We start from the raw sequence: 6,070 nt of genomic DNA on the forward strand, positions 1-6,070 counted from the left end.
TGAATGTTATGCTGGGGGCCCCACTGTGGCAGGAAATATTTCCATCACAGTGGGGCTACTCCTGACTTAGTTCTCAGGGGGAGCAGGGGCAGAGACTACTTCCTACCCACTTATGCTCAGTGTATTTCACAAATTTGTGCTAAATACATGTGTGTTTTGTGTATTTTCACCGAACGCAGATTGCAATAAATATCTTCAAATCCAATTAAAAATACTCTGTATAAAAAAAAATAACGATCTAAATAAAATAGGAAATTAAAGTCTGTGTATCAGTTATCTACTGTGACATTTCAAAGGAATTAAAACTGAGGCTAAGATATTTACTTGTTCATAATTCTGTAATTTGGCTACCCTCCATTCAATAGTTTTCCTACTTGTCTCTCTTAGAGTCACTCATGTGGCTGCTGGCATTGAGATCTCTTCTGGGAATGGATGGTCCAAAATGGCTTTACTCATGTGTCTTGTGGCTATCCAGGACAGCCACCCAAGGTACCTCAACTTTTCTATTCACAAGGACTCCAAATTTTCCTATAGGAAATTTTCCTATAGGTAAAAGCAGGTATTTTAAGGCCTCTTAGGCGCAGGCCTACAAATCACACAGTCACTTGTACCATTCTACTGGTCAAATCAAGGCACAGCCCAACCAGATCCAAGAGGCAGGAAGATGGATTCCACCCCTTGACGAGGGCTGAGAAATTCACATTGTTAAGGGACATGAGTGCAGAGAGGTATGACTCACTGGACGGTCTTATTGTAATAAAACTATTTATTCTTCCAGAATAATGATTATAACAGCAGCTAATATGTACTGAGAAATTTATGTGTCTAACAACTGTTAACATATTAATTTTCAAACAACTCTCTGAGAGAGGTTCAATTATTTTCACAATTTTACAAATGAGGAAACAAGACCACATGGACATAAATGTATTAAAATTGTTTCAGTAATTAAATATCAGGAATATGATCTCAATGTAGAAGCAGACAGACATAATTAGATCAAAACAGAAAGTCCAGAGTTAGGCTCAACTATATGTGGGAATTCAATCTAATATAAAGCAGGCATTTCAAATTACTAAGATAAAATAATTTGAAATTACTAAAATACTAAATTACCGTGCAACAAATTCTTATCTGATAATTGTTTAATTAAATAGATCATGAACAAAATGAGCCATTTGCAAAAAGTTAACATTTGATATACATCTCATTCACACGAAAATGAATGCAAATAGATTGAATGTATAACTCTGTAAATGTTAATCCTGTAGAAGTACTGATATAAGGTATAAGTAAATATAGGGGAGTGACTGAGCACATTTAAATCACAAAATCTTAGGGTAAGACTGGCTGTGAAAACCAGAAAGTCAAAAAATATTATAGATTTTTATTATATAACAATAAGCTAAGACTCCTTAAAGACTTCTAAGTCATAATCTGTTTTTCAACTATTATAACACTTGACATTCATACAATTTCTATGAGGTACTTACTGGCATTAAAGCACACTTAACATCTGAGGAAAGTGAAGCATACAGTTACTCACTATACTTATATAGCTCTTAAGGAAACAAGGTAAAATTAGAACCTTAGCATTCTGACTCCATAACCTGTGCCCTGCCATAAAAATAATTTTTAAAGATTAATTTATTTATTGGAGGGGAGCAGATGGAAAGGGAGAGAATCTCAAGAAGACTCCACTAAGCACAGAGCCCAAAAAGGGGCTGGCTCTTGGGACCCATCAGATCACAACCTGAGTTGGAACCAAGAGTCAGATGCTCAACCAACTGAGCCACCCAGGTGCCCCCAAAAACTAAAATATTTTTAAGTAAAAGGCCAATAAAAGGAAATATATGTTATAAAGTACAAGTCACGAAATAGGAAATGGATTTAAAATGGAGATAACAAGACACCTGGGTGGCTCAGTGGTTGAGCGTCTGCCTTCAGCTCAGGTCGTGATCCCCGGGGTCCTGGGATCAAGGCCCACATCGGGACTCCTGCAGGGAGCCTGTTTCTCCCTCTGACTGTGTCTCTGCCTCTCTCTGTCTCTCATGAATAAATAAATAAAATCTTTTAAAAATAATAAAATAAAATGGAAATAGTATAAAAGATAATACAGCAAATGAAAAGAACCTAACAAACAAACAAATACAAATAAGCTAAGAATAGAAACGGGAAATTCACACAGAAAAAGAGACACAAAGATTCAATAGAAACAAGAAAACATGTTTGAAATCACTAGTAATAAAGTAAGTGCAAGCAAAAGTAAAGATTATCAATGCCAGTTATTAGTCTGGGAAACCAGAAAGTGGTGAATGATGCTCAGATCTTACAAAAATACAAAGAAATAGCTACCCATATGCATTGATGTAGGGATTGTACATTAGAGGATGAAATAAGAAATATTCCCCAAATCAGAATGACCACACCCTGAAAACTGTGATATTTCTCAAAGAAATTTATGCGAAGGATATGCCTAAACAAATGTGCTCAGGTGCACATTTATCAAATTGTTGTTTATAGAAAGAAAAAAGGAGGAAGCCATCTTAAAAGTCCTCAATAAGGGAGGGCAATAAATTTTAGAATAACCATGTCATAAAACAGAGTCTGGTGCAGGCATTAAAATGGCTGATGTAAATCTATTCACACTGACACTGAAATACCCACTACCTTGTTGAAAGATGGCAGGTTGTAAAGCATTCTGTAATGTGTGGTCCCCTTAATATAAAATTGCATAGTAATACAGTAAGAGAGCATGAAAAGACAGTCACATTGGGGTTAATAGTAGCTGGAATTCATAATAGTTGTAGTTGAAATACCACAGGAGTTGATTTTTATTCTTTATTTCTCCATGTATTATTTGACTTTTTTTTTTTTTTATGAGAAGCATTCTCTTTGTAAAGCAGAAAGTGTGGCTTTCTGGATGTGACAGTGTGAAGATATTGGAGAATCCCTTCCCCCAAAAACAAATATAAAACTGGACAATTTTGTGAAAAACAAACACTTTAGGGCTGTAAAAACAATAACAACAAACTTGAGCTCCTGTATATAGGAAAAATGGCTTTGTGCAAGAACAGCGGGAATCTGGCTGCAGCCTTCTTTCCCTTACACGTTTCCTATACACACATGCACAAGCACACACGCACACACACTCCCAATCAGTTGACATGGTAATTTTATAAGGGTGAAGCTGGCCAGGAAAACCTGCAGCCCTGCTGACTGGAGCACAGGATAATGACTCAGGTATGGCAGTGTTGTCAAGGAAAACAGTAAACTCACTAGGTAATGAGCCGGGAAAACCTTATGCTCTACCAACCTGAGCTTGTAATCTCAACTGAAGGGAAGCCCTAAAAATCAAAGAGCCATAGACTATAACAGGCAAAAATTGTAGCACTGTATTACTGGGTTCATACCACAGACAGATAGACTTGTAGCACAAGGTAGGGAGAAGTTGTCATATTTTACTGGAATTAAGTCAATATTTAGCCTCACCTAGCTTGTGATAGTTATTGAATCTAGTATCCTTAGAGTAACCACTAAGAGAAAAGCTCAAAAATGTGGCGTTAAAGAAATAAAAATGAAAGAGGAGACATTACTATCAACCTCAGAGAAATAAAAAAGATTTGTAAAGGAATACTCTGAACAACCATATGCCAACAAAGTACATAAATTGGATGAAACTGACAAAATCCAGAAAGCACAAAAGCAACCAAAACTGTCTCAAAAAGGATATCTAGGGGCACCTGGGTGGATCAGCAGTTGAGCATCTGCCTTTGGACCAGGGCGTGATCCCAGGGTCCTGGGATCAAGTCCCACATCAGGCTGCCCCAGGAAGCCTGCTTCTCCCTCTGCCTATGTCTCTGCCTCTCTCTGTGTGTGTCTCTCATGAATAAATGAATAAAATCTTTAAAAAAAAAAGGATATCTAAATAGACCTATAAAAGTAAAGATTTTGAAAAAGTAAATTAAAAACTCCCTAGAAAGAAGAGCCCAGGCCTAGATGCCTTCCCTGGTGAATTCTACAAAACATTTAAAGAATTAATGGCAATTCTTTACAAATTCTTCCAATAGGGATTACTTTTCAACTCACTCTGTATAGTCAATATTAACCTAATACCAAAATCAGAAAAAGATATCACAAGAAAGAAACCTATAGACTAACAAATCTTATAATGTTACATAAGAAAACCCTCAGTAAAAAAACTAATAACCCGAATCCATCAACCTACAAAAAGGACTATATGCTGGGATGCCTGAGTGGCTCAGTCAGTCAAGCATCTGCCTTCAGCTCAGGTCATGATCCCAGGAGCCTGGGATCAAGTCAATGTCCGACTCCCTGCTCAGCCAGGAGTCTGCTTCTCCCTCTCCCTCTGCCCCGCCACCCACTCGTGCTCTCTCTCTAACAAATAACTAAAATCTTAAAATAAATAAAATAAAAGGACTACATAACAAATGGAATTCATTCCAGGAATGCAAGGCTCGACATGCTAAAACTGATTAGTGTAATACATCACAACAGACATCACAACAAAAATCACATGATGGTCTCAATTGATGTAGATAAATCATTTGGCAAAACTTAACATCCTTCCTGATAAAAATACTCACAAAGTAGGAATAGAAGAGAATTTCCTTAGCCTGATTAAAGGCATATATGAAAAACCCATAGCTAACATCGTGCTTAACGGTGAAAGATTAAATGCATTTTTCCTAAGACCAGAAACAATACAAAGATATTCACTCTTACCAGATGAGGCAAATCTCTGCAGACAGAAAGTGGAACAATGATTGCCTAGAGGTGGGTCAGGGAGAGATTGAGGGGAAAATGGGAAGTGTCTGCTAGTAAGTATTGGGGTTCTTTGATGGTGATGAAAGTATTCTAAAACTTACTGTGGTGAGGGCTGCCCAACTCTGTGAATACCCTAAAAATTATTGAATTGCATATTTTAAATAGATGAAATGTAGCATATATGAATTATATCCTAATAAACTGGTTACTTTTTAGAAGGAAAAAATGAAATAAGATACTAAAATATTGATTCAATACAAAAACTTTAGTAAAGGAAGAAGACCAAAGGGACAAAAAAAGACAAGAGACATATTGAAAATAAAGTGCAAAATAGTAGAGATAAAACCAACTATATCCATGTCTTTTCAAGTGAATGGACTAAACACTAATGAAAAGGCAGAGATTGTCAGACAATTAAAAAACAAGATCCAACTCTGTGTTGTCTACAAGTGACCCAATTTGGATTTAAAGACAAAACGAAGTTGAAAGTAAAAGGATGAGGAAAGATATACTATATATACAGGAGCCATAAAAGAGTCGGGGTGGCTATACTAATATCAGGCAAAATAGAGCTTAAGACAAAACATATTATGAGTGACAGAGAAGGACATCTTATGATTCAAAAGTCAATATATAAGGAAGTTATAAATGTACACACACCTAATATTAGAGTTTCCAAATACACGAATCAAATGCAGACAGAACTAAAAGGAGAAACTGACAGTCCAACGATTATAGGTGATTTCAATACCCTACTTCTCACAATTGATAGAAATGAGAAGAAAATTAATACTGATATAAAAGACTTGAAAACTATCAAACAACCTAACCTGGCGTTTATAGAATTCTCCTCCCCCAAAACAGCAGAATACATATTCTTTGCAAGAATAAACAGAACATTCCCCAGGATAGACCATGGTCTCAGCCATACAATAAATCTCAGTGAATTTAAAAGAATTGAAATCATATAAAATATGTTCATCAAGCACAATGAAATTGAATTAAAAAGGAACAATAGAAAAAAAATTGAGATATCTCAAGTATTTGGAAGTTGAACATCTGTAAGTAATCCAAAGCTCAAATCAGTAACCACAGGGAAAATAAGAAAATCTTTAATTACTTGAAAAAGAAAATATGACCTAAAAATCGAGGAAGGCAGCTAGAGAAATGCTGAGAGGGAAATTTAGTGGTTTGAACACTTATATTAGAAAAAAAGATAGAGGGGGGCCTGGGTGGTCCAGTAGGTTAAGTGACTGCCTTCAGTCCAGGTCATGATCCTAGG

The sequence above is a fragment of the Canis aureus genome, chromosome 7 (genome assembly GCF_053574225.1).
Source record: "Canis aureus isolate CA01 chromosome 7, VMU_Caureus_v.1.0, whole genome shotgun sequence".
NCBI lineage: Eukaryota > Metazoa > Chordata > Mammalia > Carnivora > Canidae > Canis > Canis aureus.